General features: G+C 46.2%; 1 protein-coding gene across 8 annotated transcripts in view; it reads right to left on the bottom strand.

Moving 5' to 3' along the window:
- Positions 1-14,037, bottom strand: part of DENND2B (DENN domain containing 2B) — a 165,713-nt gene that overhangs the window by 84,825 nt on the left and 66,851 nt on the right. Inside the window, exon 1 of one of the 8 annotated variants that reach the window (XM_044379476.3) lies at positions 363-14,037. The exons of 6 other annotated variants lie outside the window; for them this stretch is intronic. The gene's annotated coding sequence lies outside the window, so the exon portion shown is untranslated. The remainder of the gene's footprint in view (positions 1-362) is intronic. One more of the 8 variants, XM_026486075.4, reaches the window with a different exon arrangement.

Here is a 14,037-nt window from a genome sequence, read left to right on the forward strand (position 1 = left end):
AACAATGCCAAGAATGGGTTACAGCTGTGCGGACAGAGCGACTCCTTCAAGCCCCAGGGCAGCACTGGGGCTCAGGACTACCAGGAGTCTCCTCCTATTATCCTAATGTGCCTTACAAAAATGATCATTTCCTGCGTGTGCAGGGGTATGAAAAAGATTGGGCAGAGCTAGGTCAGGTAACCTTTCATGTCTCTTCCACACTGAAACAGAATTCTACAACTGTGCTGAACTAATGAGCGAAACAAAGAAAAGGGGAACCCCAGGAGATCCTCCCTCCAGGAAAGAAGCAAGCACAGTGTTGTAAGAAGTGAGAACGCCAAGGAAGAGAGGGCAGCTTATGTTTATTCATGCAAGTGTCTCACCTGAAGCCACGGGTCCTGAACTAGATATCAAGGGGGCAGTCCCCGGAGCCACACTGTTCTGCGAGAAGCATCCCAAAGATACCCTCCTAGGCAGCAGACAAGTAGAATGCCTGACCTCTCTGGGAAGAGGCACTGAGGCCTGGCTAAGTGAAAGCCAAGTGAAATTCTCTCTTCCAGGTGTTCTCAGCCTATCAGCTGCCAACTGTGGACTTTGCCCTGGAAATTCAACTCCTGGGCTCAGGGGATAATCTCCCAGGCACGTCCTGTGTACACGTGGTTAATCAGCAGCACACACTCTGCGCTCAGCCTGCCTGCAGTCCCTGACACGGTCCTGCCAACCAGGGGTGTGCTAAGGGCCAGGTGGGAGCTTATCCCGGCATCAACGTCATCCATCCTAATAGAATCAAGTGCCCAGCATGGGCATTTTCCAAGAAGAAGTCGAACGCTGTTTAGAGACGAGCACTCAGCTGGAAACCTCATCCGGAAGTGATACGGATATCGTGAGAAGAGTCACTGTGACCGAGGGCGCAAGCCTTACCAGGCTTTGTTGACATTATAGTGGTAAGCCACCCAAAAGATTGTAAAGTATAGACATGAAGTTCTAGGTCACTGAAAGAAGGCATATGGATTACATCTGGCCCTCACACCCTTATTTGAATCTCAGAAGCTGAGCCTCTTACACAGTGGTTCCCAACCTTCAGCAGCACTTAGAAACTTGTTTAAAAATGCACATTCTCAGGCCCCCTTCAGACCTACTGAATTGGAAACTAGCTCTCAGGTGAATTTGGGGCCCGCTTAAGGCTGAAAACCTGTAACCTGGAGTTCAGACCCTCCAGAATTCCCTTATACTCCACTTTAAATGAACTGTGAGAGACTGGAATACTACCCCACTAGTTACACCAGGTAACAGAAGTTTTTTCCCCACTCTCCCATTCTATCTTCCACATGGTCTCACAGGTTTCTTTTCTACCAACCTAAACCAATTGTGTCCCTTTCCTATTTTCAAAAGAAGGACTCCCCAGTGCCTGGAAGGGTCAAGCCCTTTGAGATCTGGCCAAAGCAATCTTCTCAGCCACACCCCTAATGCATCCGTATGTCCCCACTCTTGGTAGGGACCTGCTCATGGTGGGTGACCATCTCATGTCTGCTCAGTGAATCAGATAAAAACACTGTCTAAAGGAATCTTTCCTAACCATATATCTTTTCCTTCAGAAGCAAAGTAGTTACTAAAACAGACAGAGACAGGGGAGACGGGAAAGCAGAATCCCATTACAAAAGAAAATTCCTCTGTGTGTCAAGAATCTATGCTAAAACGAAATTCAATCTCATCCTGCTCTGCACTTCACAAACTATTCCATCTAAGCTGGCTGACAAGGCTGAACACAGATTTCATGAGCACCAAGGAATGAGAGTTTATAAACAGCCCACACATTTTCATTTCAGAATCCTGACCCTTGATTTGTAGAATCAAACAGGATCAATCCCTCAAAAGAGAAGTAGCCACTAATAGAAACTAGTCAATGTTCAATTTCCAGCAAGTGAAAGTTCTGGCCTGATAAACTTCTTTCCTCAAACATTTCCAATAAACTTTGAGACTCTAAAGAAGACCCATAAACTAGGAAACCATAGTTCATTTACAAATGCTAGTTTACTGAAAATTACTTAAATTTTCCAAAAACAAACTCTATCTCCTTACTAGAAAACAGAAGGAATTGTAATCTAGCACATCTGACTACTTGTGGAGTATTGTTCTGAGAAAGACCATCGCTCTTCCTGCCCAGACAAAGAGATGTGATTCAGATGATCTGTTTCCAAGTCGTGCAACCTACCCCCACCCTCCCCAGATTTTGATTTGGACTGGCATTCTCCATACTTAACCAGGTACTCCTTTCAGGAAAGCTGAAAAGAACTCATTCAAATCCACAAACATCCAAAATCTATCCTAGCTTCCAATGGATAGAAAAGAGAACATGACAGTAAACAACACGTAACAATTCTGGGGGCAAATGCACATGCAATATTTTAGATTAACTAAGAGGAGGTACATTTTGGTGTACCAATCAGAGTGGAGGTATAAAAGGGGCACATCCTTTGGAATCACACAGACTTAGATTTGGATTTTAAGCAAGTTAGCCACTCTGAGTTCCTCATCTGTAGACATCAGAACACCAACAAATTCACTCAAAGATTATTGGGAGAATTTACTCAAATGATGCAAGTGAGAATGCCTGGCCTAATACAATGCCAGGAACACAGAAAGCATTCCCTAATGATACACCACAAACCTAAAATCTACAGCAATTTTTAAAACATAAATTGCTTGATCCCAAGAATTATGCAGAACTGAATTATACTTATTCCACTTCTTTTAGCTAATTAGCTATGCCTGTCCCCACTCCAGATCCCCTCTATTTCCCCATATTCTTTTTCTTGATTCTTCTCAATCAAATTCAATATTCCTCTTAGCCAATCATCCCTCTTCCATTTTGACATCTTACGTCGTGCCACAGGCCTAGAATATATGCCCCCCACGCTGGTTCCCCAGACTCCTTCCCGTGGCCAAAAGGCTGTACCTGACCTAGCCTCCACCAACAGCTTAGCTCCTTAGAGTCTAACAATGATGACTTCATGCTCTTTCAACATGCCAAGCTCTTTCCTACCTCATTCCCCAAACCTGGACATTCACAGCTTCTTCTTGTGCTTGAACTTGCAGCTCAAATGTGACATTCTCAGAGACGCTTTCGAGTTCCTATTACTCTCCCTCTTTTACATCACCACGATTTCTTTCATAGCTCATATCACTATCTTTATCTCATTTATTGATCTGTTTGTTTACTGATGGCTACCCCAAATACTTTACATTTCATGATACAGGGACTTTGCTGTCTTAGGGATCTCCACATCCCCAGTATACAGAACCGTGCCTAGACCAGAATGGGTACTAATAATTATGTATTAAAAGAATGAATGAATGAATGAATGAATGAAAGAAAGAAAGTTAGTTTCTAAAAAGAGATGCAGAGTTTAACACACACCCCCGCACCCTGCTTCTCTATGTGGTAGCAGAAGATGGAATGTGACGGAAAGAATGTAAAGTAAAAAGAGAAAGGCTACTGTAAATAATGCTACTATAAACACAGGGGTGCATATATCTTTTCAAATTAGTGCTTTTGTATCCTTTGGGTAAATACCCAGTAGCATTATTACTGGATCATATGGTATTTCTATTTTTAATTTTTTTGAGGAAACTCCATACTGTTTTCCACAGGGGTTGTACTGATTTACAACAGCCAAGATATGAAAGTCTCCATCAATAGACGAACGGATAGGGGCATGTGGGTGGCTCAGTCAGTTAAGTATCTGCCTGTGGCTCGGGTCATGATCTCACGGTCCTGGGATCAAGCCCCACATCAGGCTCCCTACTCAGTGGGGAGTCTGCTTCTCCCTCTCCCTCTGCCACTCCCCCTGCTTGTGCCCTGTCTCACCTTCATGATCTCTTTCTTTCTAATAAATAAATAAAATCTTAAAAAAAAATTTTAAATAGATGAATGGATAAAGATATGGTACACACACACACACACACACACACACACACACACACACACACCCCACCGGAATATTACTCAGCCATAAAGAAGAATGAGACCTTGGCATCTGAGACAACTTGAATAGACCTAGAGGGTATCATACTATGCGAAGTAAGTCAGAGAAAGACAAATAACATACGATTTCACTTACACGTGGAATATTCAAAGCAAAACATGAACAAACATACAACAACAACAACAAAACACAAGGTCTTAAAAAACAGAGAACAAACTGGTGGTTGCCAGAGGGGGGTCAAGTGGGTGTATGGGTGAAATAGATAATGGGGATTAAGAGGCACAAATTTCCAGTTATAAAATAAATACATCACAAAGATAAAAAGTACAGCACAGGTAATATAGTCACTAATATTGTTGTAACGTTGTACAGTAACAGATGGTGACTACGCAGAGTGGGGAGCACTGAGCAATGTACAGAGTTGTCGAATTGCTCTGTTGTACACCTGAAACTAATATAATACTGTACACTAACTATACTTCGATTAATTACTTAAATTTTTAAGGCTGAGGAGAAATAAACTCTTAGGGAACACAAAAGGTCATCCCAATTCCCCTGGTGACAAAACAGTAACTGCTCTCAGGGGCTGGGATGATGTCACAGGTGTTACAGTCTCCACACTTGCTCCCCACCCCCAACCCCACTGATTTTTTTTGTTGTGGTGGTAAATACACGTAACTCTATGGTGTTCTCCTTTACTTTCTACAGTTTCCCAGGGCTCAACTTTGTTGTGCAAGCTATGTAGACATCTGACCTTGGGTACTCTTCAGGAGAAAAGAAGTTTGGATAGCACTGCTTTTGAAATCTATCTGGGGGCTCCTGGGGGGCTCCGTCGGTTAAGCGTCAGCCTTCAGCTCAGGTCGCGACCCAAGGGTCTTGAGATCGAGTCCCGCATCTGCTCAGGAGGGAGTCTGCTTCTCCCTCTGCCTCTGCCCCTCCCCCTCGCTTATACGCTTGAGCTCTCTCTCCCTCTCTCAAATAAATAGATAAAATATTTTTTTAAAAAAGCTTTTCTATTTCTATTTGGTGAGATTTAAATAAGACAAACATCTTCAGTTGTTCCTCACTGTTTTCTTTTTAACCTGATCCCTGCAACTTCCCTTTGGGCACTTCCTCAGAGTTCAACCCACTGCCCTTCTTACCACCAGTCTCCTCCCAGCCAGCTCTCCCGGCACAAATGAGCAGTAACTCACTCCTGGACAGCAGTGAGGACTCCAACCCAGAGACACGGAGACCCAGAGAGGACAGTGCTGCCCACACCACTTCAAAAACAGCAGTTTAGCTGGCAGTCTTTCCATGGGCGTCTGAACCCAGACGGGTGAGTGAATCAGGGGGTTAGAGGGAGGCAAAGAAAATAAAAAATTTCAGTGCTCTCTTTCCTTCCTAGATTCCAAAGTCTCAATTCTCTAAACACAGCAGCTGAGTTAGTTAAGTCACAGACTGCGAACCAAGGTCACTGCCATTGCCAAGTTCACGTCAGCTGTCCCAGGTATTTTCTCGCACATTCAAGCACCACACTTCGTAACAGTTGCTGGGGTCGGTCAGGTTCTTTAGTTTCCTGGCCCCACTTGCATCCACTTCGCCTGGTGACAGAGCACGTACATGCACACAGGGTCTTACCTGCTTTTCCTCAGATCTTTACGAATGCGTGCAAGTAGCTATGTGTGATCTCTACACCATGTGGTCTTCGCCTCTTTTAATCGCTCCTTCAGAACACACAGTAGGTCAAAAATTGCTAGTAAACTAAATGGGGCGAAGGATTCTGGTATAACTTTGTGCTGAGAAAACCGACCTCCAATAAGGAGTGCCAGGCATGGTTCTGGCAGCCATGAGGACCGTCGCAACTGAGCTTCTCCCCACTGTACAGGGAGCTACTGTAGAGTCGGAGCGCCTGCCTACAGAAGTAAAACTGCACGAGAAATAAAACGTTTGACCATAATCTGCAGTTTGGTCTTCTAAAGCGAAAGGAACCTTAAATTATAAACAGCCTGACTCCAAGGGAAGATCTGTGAAGCACCTACTCCCAGGAACTCCCCATTCTGCTCTAGGCCTGCCTGGGTTCAGCAGGCCCATAAATTGGCACTGTTGATATGACCTTTCCAGGCTATATTTCAACAAGAGATAACAACAAAGCTCGGAGCTTTGGTAGCACTCAGAGGAGATTTGAGGGACTTAAAACATGCTGCTAAGTTTGGCAGGAAAAGTTCCTGTTTCTTGCAGTTGGAAAAGGAAATCTCTTTATAATTTCACTTGTAGATAAGATACACCGAGCTACTCATGCTACTCATTCTGGTTAGAACAGATTAGAACCACCTCATCCCAATCCACTGCTCCTCTGAGAACAGTCTGAGTGATCACTGAGCGAGCAAGTCTCACCTGGGGCTAGGGAGTCAATGTGCCTCTTGGGAAGATAAAGCGCCAGGAGCTTCTCCATAGGGCTTACTGCCGTAGCCACTACCACTTGCCCAGAAATACTCACCACTCTTCACTACCTAGCTCTGTCTCTGAGTTTACACTCTCCCTCAGCCCACTTCCCATCTTGTTCTTTTACCCAGGGTTCTGCCATGTCTCTAACTCCAGTGCCATATCACGTAGGTTACTCATCAGAAAGGACCCTTTCAACCTACGTGCTCTTGTAGCTCAGATTCCCTTTCTGGTTTATACATGTCTTTGCAAAAGCAAAGTACAAGAGCTACGATCTGTGTACTGTTTGCAGGACACTTTCTACTGCTCTGCTGATACTAGACGTCTGCCCAAGACAGGAAGGAAGGGGGTATTGCCCCACATTTCTCACCAGAACAAACCAGACAGACCAGTCACTTGGGAACAAACTTTGCTTGGCTTACAAGGGAATAAGAAATATAACAGTCACTGCTCACATTTCATTCAGCACCGGACACGAGGTACTATCCTAAGCACGTGACACTTAGGCCTTACCACCACACTATGAAATAGTACTAACAGTGTCACAGAAAAGGAACTGGGACATAGACAGGCTACACAATTTACCCAAGATCTCAGAGGGAGTAAGTGGCAGAGCCAGAATATGAACCCCAACTGTCTGACCCCAGAGCCCAGGCTCTAAGTATCACTCCTTTGTTAGACAGCTCTTCTCCTAACACACGGATTTGTCTTTGAGCACCACTGACTCACTTCAAACTCTAAGGGAGACAGAGGGTCAGCCAGGAAACACTGCCATATTTCTCCACACAGAGAAGGAAACAGTGACGGCAGTATTTATTCACACGGCTGATCTGAGTCTATACAGCACAACAAATAAGTACCCCAAACATCTGTCAACCAAAATTTTCCCAGGGGCACCAAGTGAAACCCACCGCCTTTCTTACTAACCTGGTAGACTTCGTAACTTACTAAAGGCTGGAGAGTCTTTGTAAGTTGTTAAAACCAAGCCCCGTGCATCTGAGAACAAGATCTCAGGCTCCAAGTTACAAGAACTAAGTCAAATGCTTCCTAGAATCCAGCTGACAGGATTCTCTTAAAAGCTACTCAAATATTTTTTAAGCATAAACTATATATGTTGGCCTCTTTGTGGAGATAAAATGTATAAAATATTATACTTAATTTTATAGAACTTCGGGGAATCTGTTGGAAAGACAAGACACATGCATTTAAGAGTCAGGTCAGAACGTCAATGAAAACACTCAATCTAAACCTCCCACTTTCCAGAAAAGGAAAGAAACCAAGGTTACTTCCCCAAGGTCACCCGACAAGTCACTGATAGAGCCCGGACTAACGCTCAGATCTACTAACGACCTGACCAAGGCTCTTTGTACTGCTGTATGGAGGCAGAGGAACTCACAGGAGGGAGAGATCTCGAACAACAACCACAGCTAACAGTTACCAAGAACATATCTGTGCCAGCAACTAAGCTAAGTGCTTTATATAAATTCATCTAACCTTTCCAACAAACCTTTGAGATGAGTAACATTACTCCCAATTTACACATGCAGACACTAAGGTTTATAAAAGTTAACTTCCCAGAGGTCCATAGATAATAAGAGGAAGAGCCAGGCTACATCCTTCCAGAGCTGGCTGCAAAGCCTATGCTCTGGGCTAGGTCTCAAAGGATGATACCCAGAACTCATGGAAGTAGAGGTGAGGAGTGCTGGGGTAGCCTGCGTCCAGAGCACCGACGGGAGCATGTGAAGGGCGGCCACTGCTGGATGAAGGAGGACCTAGGGCCCTGCGTGGGTAGGCCTGCAGGAAAGCACCAGGCAAGAAGCAGTTCTAGTCTCCTATGACAGTGAAGGGTAAGCATCCTACAGCAGGGTGAAGCTGAGTCTCTGAATCTGGGTTGAGAAGGACGACTGTGGAGACTCTCCTGAGGTCTTGAGAGAAGGTGAATGAAACACAAAATATAAACTTCTAAAAGAAGGATCTGATTTGGGGCACCTGGGTGGCTCAGCTGGTTAAGCGTCTGCCTTCGGCTCAGGTCATGATCCCAGGGTCCTGGGATCCAGTCCCACATCAGGCTCTCTGTCTCTCTCTCAAATAAGTAAGTAAGTAAATAAGCAAATAAATAAATAAATAAAATCTGATTTGTCTTTCCTGTGTTGTAATCCCAACCTGATTAAGAGATGCCAGCCTTACTCTTCAAAATACGGCTCTAAGTTGATGACAGATAATAAGGGAAAGCACTGAACATTTACTAGATGCCAGGCACCGGGCTGAGAGCTTTCCATGTATCATTTCAATGCTCAGCACAACTCTCACAAGCTAAGTACTGTTATTATATCCATTTCATAGATACCTCACAGAAAACAGAGGCTCGGGGAGATTAAAAACTTGCCCAGGGTCACACAGCTAGTAACCGTACGTCGGGTTCTAAACGTAGGCGTGAGACCCACAAGCACCAGCTCTTTGCCACAGTGCCTCACTGCACTGAGATGCTCATGGTAAGTGCAAATGGTTCGTTCCCACGCACACACTGAGGATCCAGAGTCACTGAGGGCTGAACAAACTCAGATTGATCCATTTAAAAGCAATCTATAAAACTCAGCTGTCAGAACTGCGTAAGGGAGCCTGTGTTCCAAGACACAAGTGAGCACACCAAAATTCACTTCCTCGAATGAGGCTGAAGAGTTCTGAAAACTAGCTGATTATATAGTTTCCTTTCCAATTTTCCCCTTTCCTTTTTCCTATTCCACCACACCTGATCTGTCGACACTCTCAGCAAAGCTTCGAAAGAGATCTAGAACCCTCTCCCTCCTATTTCCAGTCCTTTTTAGTTGGCTCTCTTCCATCATTCACACAGTGCAATCTAACACACGGGCAGTTTTTAGAGGAGAAGAATATTGTGATAATTTCGACAGTATATAGAGCCAAAAATAATAAAAGAAGGGATCTTTGGAGAAATCCTACAATAAGGTAGTTTAGACTCATTTAATATCCACCTCTCCCAGCAACACACGTACACATAGGAGAGTTTTGTAGGTCTTACAGGGGATTTTCTATCAGGCAATATTCGCGGCATGTTCCCCCAAGACAGATGCACCCAGTATTTCACTGCACCCACCTACTGAGACAGATGCACACAGCGCCTCCTCCCCAGCAAAAGATAGATGCTCAGACTCTCCCTCCCCACCCCCAGGAGAAGGCACTCACTAATGCAAATTCTCCCTCAGGCTTTATAGAGAAATCTCTGCATACTATGCCACATGGTAATTTTTTTCCCTCTCTTTCATGCCCTCCTGGCCCCTTCTCCACTTTCCATGGTTCCTCTAACTCAAAGAACTCAATTATCTGCCAGGAGATTTCCGCTTCCCCTCCCCCTGCCCACCCTAAACACCCTTTTCTCCCAAGCTAATGTAGAGGACCAGAAGGGAGGCCAAGCCAATGCTCCGCCGGGCTGATGCCTGTACTCCTCCAGGCTCAGATACATGTTCCCTGTGCTTGGCTGCCTCAGGAAACTTTCTAGGGCCCAACACTGGAAATCAGGAGACTCCAGGGCAGTGACACATAGGAGACAAGAGAAGCAAGAGGAAGACACGCTCTTCCGTCTCTGTGCCCCACCTGCCTGCAGGGAGGTGCTCTGGCACCCCTGACTCAGACCCTCCCACCACCCTCAGGTGCCCAGTGGTGCTCCCCAAAGAAGTTCTTAGAATCATATTAGGTAGGATCTGGAGCACAGCTCACTTCCAGGCCAGCAGTGTGCCCATGATACCCAGAGTATGGGGCACTCCTGCAAACTTTATACCCAAGTCCTCCATTCCAGAGACAGGGTAGAGCCAGTGGAATTCAGGATGCCCTAGGCCTGTCCTCCAAGGCATTTCAAAGTTTCAACTTCCTTGGATAACTGATTATTCTAATTTTAGAGAGAGGGAGCCCTGAGGGAGAGAGTGCAGGAAGGGGAGTAGAGGAAGGGGGAGAGAAGGAGTGAGAACAGGAATGTTACTTTTTAATCCTTAAAGAACACGGAGGGATCCATCCAACGTGTGACTCAGCTCTGGGAAGCTGGACTGAGGAGGAGTGAGGAACAGCTGCAGCCCCAACCTAAGCTACGGACAACTTCGCCATCAGGCCTTAGAGGCTGCTGGGCTGATTCGCCTGGAAAAAAAGGCTCTCTTGTTGAACAACAACAACAAATCTGCCTTTTAGGGTCTGCCCAGGGGCTTCCTCCCAGAGTCCACTCCGGGGCATGGTAGGCAGCTTCCCTGTCCTACGACAAAAGCTGGGGCTGCAGGTGGGGTGCTGGGTCCTTCCCTGTGTTCCCACCAAGCACGTCACCAGCCGTACACACTCCCTGAGAACAGATCCGGGTGTCCTTGCCTGGAGTCTCCCCACCCCTGCTATTCTCTTCCTTGGCACAGTCCCACTGCATATCAAGAATCTCTGCCCTTGAAATTCCCACTTCCTCATTTCTTTCTTTCTTTCTTGTTTCCCTCTAAGCTGTAGCCATACAGGTTCCTAAAAGCTGCCCAGCCCCCAAGGAGCCTTTCAAAGCGATAACTCTTCCTGCCAGTTAGACGCTGCCTTTCAAACCCAGAACAGGAGAAAGGCCTTTCTGCCCACTCAAAACAGTTTCCCCAGCAGAACGAGCAGAATGAGGGAACCACACCTGATGACGAGAAGCCTCTCTTCCAGCTACTGAAATTTATGATACGATAACTGCCAGGTAGCTAGCTGTGGGACACTGGAAAAGCAAAATGTCTGTCAGAATCCTCTTCTGTACTTAACCCATGAGTCAGGTGACCTAAAGGAAAGAAAGCTTCATGTCTGAAGGATCATTTATGAGGCGCAAAGCTTACAGTGAACATTGCTCTATTTCCCAACACAAAGCACTATTTGTTTCCTTTAATATCTTAAAGAACTTTTTAAAGGTTTTCCTCATTTTTATTTATAAATGCACAAAAGAAAAGGGCACTTTATAAATTGGGAAACCAGAACAGAGGGCCAAAATAACCTTCCAGAAGAGAGTGGGGCCATCCTTCAACATCTTACATTATATAGGACTTGATTTGCTTAGAATTACTTTCATGGAAATTATCTCATTTTTGTTCCTCCCAACAGACCTGTTGAAGTAGTTATATCACTATCTCTCGTCTCACAGCTAATAAATCTGAAGGTCACAGAGGTTAATGGTCTTGCTCGTGGCCACCTTGATGGCAAGTAGCAGAATCTGACCATGGACTCAAGTCTACTAACCCCAAATCCAGTGTTCACTCTGCTATGTCAAAAGAATAATCATCTGCTAGCCCTCTTCACATATCGGGAGGCAGGGGGTGGGGGCGGGGAGGTGAGCCCACACCGCAGCCACTTGAGCAGAGGAGAACTGAGATTCTGGATTTGTACTGCCTCCTCCTCACGTCCCCCAAATTCAATCCCAACCAACAGTGCAATGCCATACCCACCCCCCAACAAAACAGAGGTTTCAACCAAGCAGAGGATCACTGGAGTGTACTAAAAGGAAGCATCACTTTAGCAGTGGCCCATCTGAGGTCCAGGGCCATGGAGTTCACCCTTGTGGAGCCTCAGGCCACAGTACTGATGCATACATGTACACATTCAGGGAGCCCAAAGTGGGGACATGGTCAGTGCTTTTATTGGCAAGCTGACCCGAAGTTAATCAGAAGGCCCCCTCATTGTCTGCCAGAATACAAAAGACATTCTGTTCAGAAAGTTCAAGAAGAAAAACTGAAGAGCCAGGACAGCAGCTGTTCCCTCATCCCACAGAGAAACCAAAGGCATCCACAATGTTCCTTGAGGCCCAGGAATAGGTATGAGATATAACATGGCTGAAGCAGAAGCACATCTCCTGATGGGTCCCCACTGCGGGGAGTGTCTGCTACATGAATCCTCCAAATAAGATTACTAACCACCTAGCTACTCCATCCCCTATAAAGTGCCTTTCTGGAAGAGTCTCCTCTCCTAGGCCACACTGAGCTCACCACACACCATTCCTCTAGGTCAGAACAAGTTTTACCAAAGCATAGGGCAAACAGAAGAGGAGTGCACAGCGTGGACAGTGCATGCCCTGAGACTGGGTTAAAATATTAACCCAAAGAAAGTATCCATCTGGCATGACCACAATACCTCTTGTCTCCACAAGCAAGCTAGCTCTTAGCAGCCACCACTGAGAGCTCACTCAGAGATACCTGTATAGGAAACCTCTTCACAGACCCCCAACCTCAAAATACACACACACCTGCCAGCCTCCACCCCAAATACATTTTTTTAGGAAAGTCTGCGATGGGCCTAATTAACGCAGGAGAACAGCATGCTTCTTTCCAAGTTACCTGGGAGAGAGACCGAGAGTGTGATCCCAGCTCAGATATCCCTAAGACAGTCCTTCTGTCCTAAGAACTGCTCCAGAGACTGGGAACTCACCACAGGCTCCTAGCTAAGTTAATTGGCTTTTTTTTTTTTTTTTCATTACAGGTCAGACATAGCAGCACCAAGACACAAAACAGACAGTGTTCACTAGAACAAACCAAGCCACTCAAAAGACACTGGAGTTTCCGTGTAGGAACTTCAAACACAATTACTGAGTGATGATAACTCGTTTTTTCTATATAAAACACTCTCTCTGTAAAATATCCTAAGCCTTTGTGCTAAATAAAAGATGATGATTTCTACAGAAAAGTCTAAACACCTCAGGTTCAGCAAGAGTGAGATCAGCTACATTTGCAAAGTCAAGAAAATTGGCTGTTTCCCTCCTCCTCAAGCTAATAGAATCCAACTGTTGAAGCATGACATCATTCCTGAGCCCCAAACCCGGAGCAGAGAGTACAGACATTTGCCTGCCTCCCAGAAAACAGCCCAAGACTAAGGCCAGGAAAGGAGAAAAAACAATCCAAGCCGGAGCTGACCTTACCTGAAAGTCCCGGTGCTTTCCTGCCCACTCCATTCTCGGCAGAGTTTGGCTCACACCACAGTCTGTAAGGGAGCCCGGGGCCCCAAAATCCACTCGCTTAAGCTCCGATACCTGCTGCGAGCTTCCCACAGCTCCTTCCTCTGACCTTTCGTGGCGCTCCTTCCAGCCAAATGAGCAGAGCACTTCTAGCTGGCCAGGCCAGTTGTCATGGAGACCCTGTTCTCGCCAGCCAGCATGCTCCTGCGCTCGCGCTTGCTCCCTCTCTCACTCGCGCGCTCTCTCTCTCTCTGTCTCCTCTCCCCTCTCCCCCTCCGCCCCCCTTCTCTCCCGCTCTCAGTTCTGGGAGGCTTCCGCGAAACAGCACTGTCTTTTGATCAGCTCGGGTTCTGCACACATTCCACTCCTCCTACCTCCCTTCCAGTCAAACAAGGGCTCTGGGCAGCTCCTGGGAACTTGCTTCAACAGCTCAGAAGAGAGAAGGGAAAGACAGTGAGTGGACTTGTTTTCCTCCCCTCCAGTGTCTCATTTTTTTAACTTGGAGGAATCCTGGCCAGAGGGGAGGGAGCTAGCTGGAGCCCTTGGGAGGGGAAGCAAGCCCTTCCTCTGGGTCCAGGAGTGCGGGTAGGAGGACCCAGACGCGTTGCCTTGACTTGTTTGTTTGTGCACTTGGGATTTTCCGGGCAGCACTTGAGGCGGAAATGCATTCACATCCCAGGAGCTCGCCTGGACTGGCCTCTC

This window comes from Ursus arctos, unplaced genomic scaffold (assembly GCF_023065955.2).
Source record: "Ursus arctos isolate Adak ecotype North America unplaced genomic scaffold, UrsArc2.0 scaffold_22, whole genome shotgun sequence".
Taxonomy (NCBI): Eukaryota; Metazoa; Chordata; class Mammalia; order Carnivora; family Ursidae; genus Ursus; species Ursus arctos.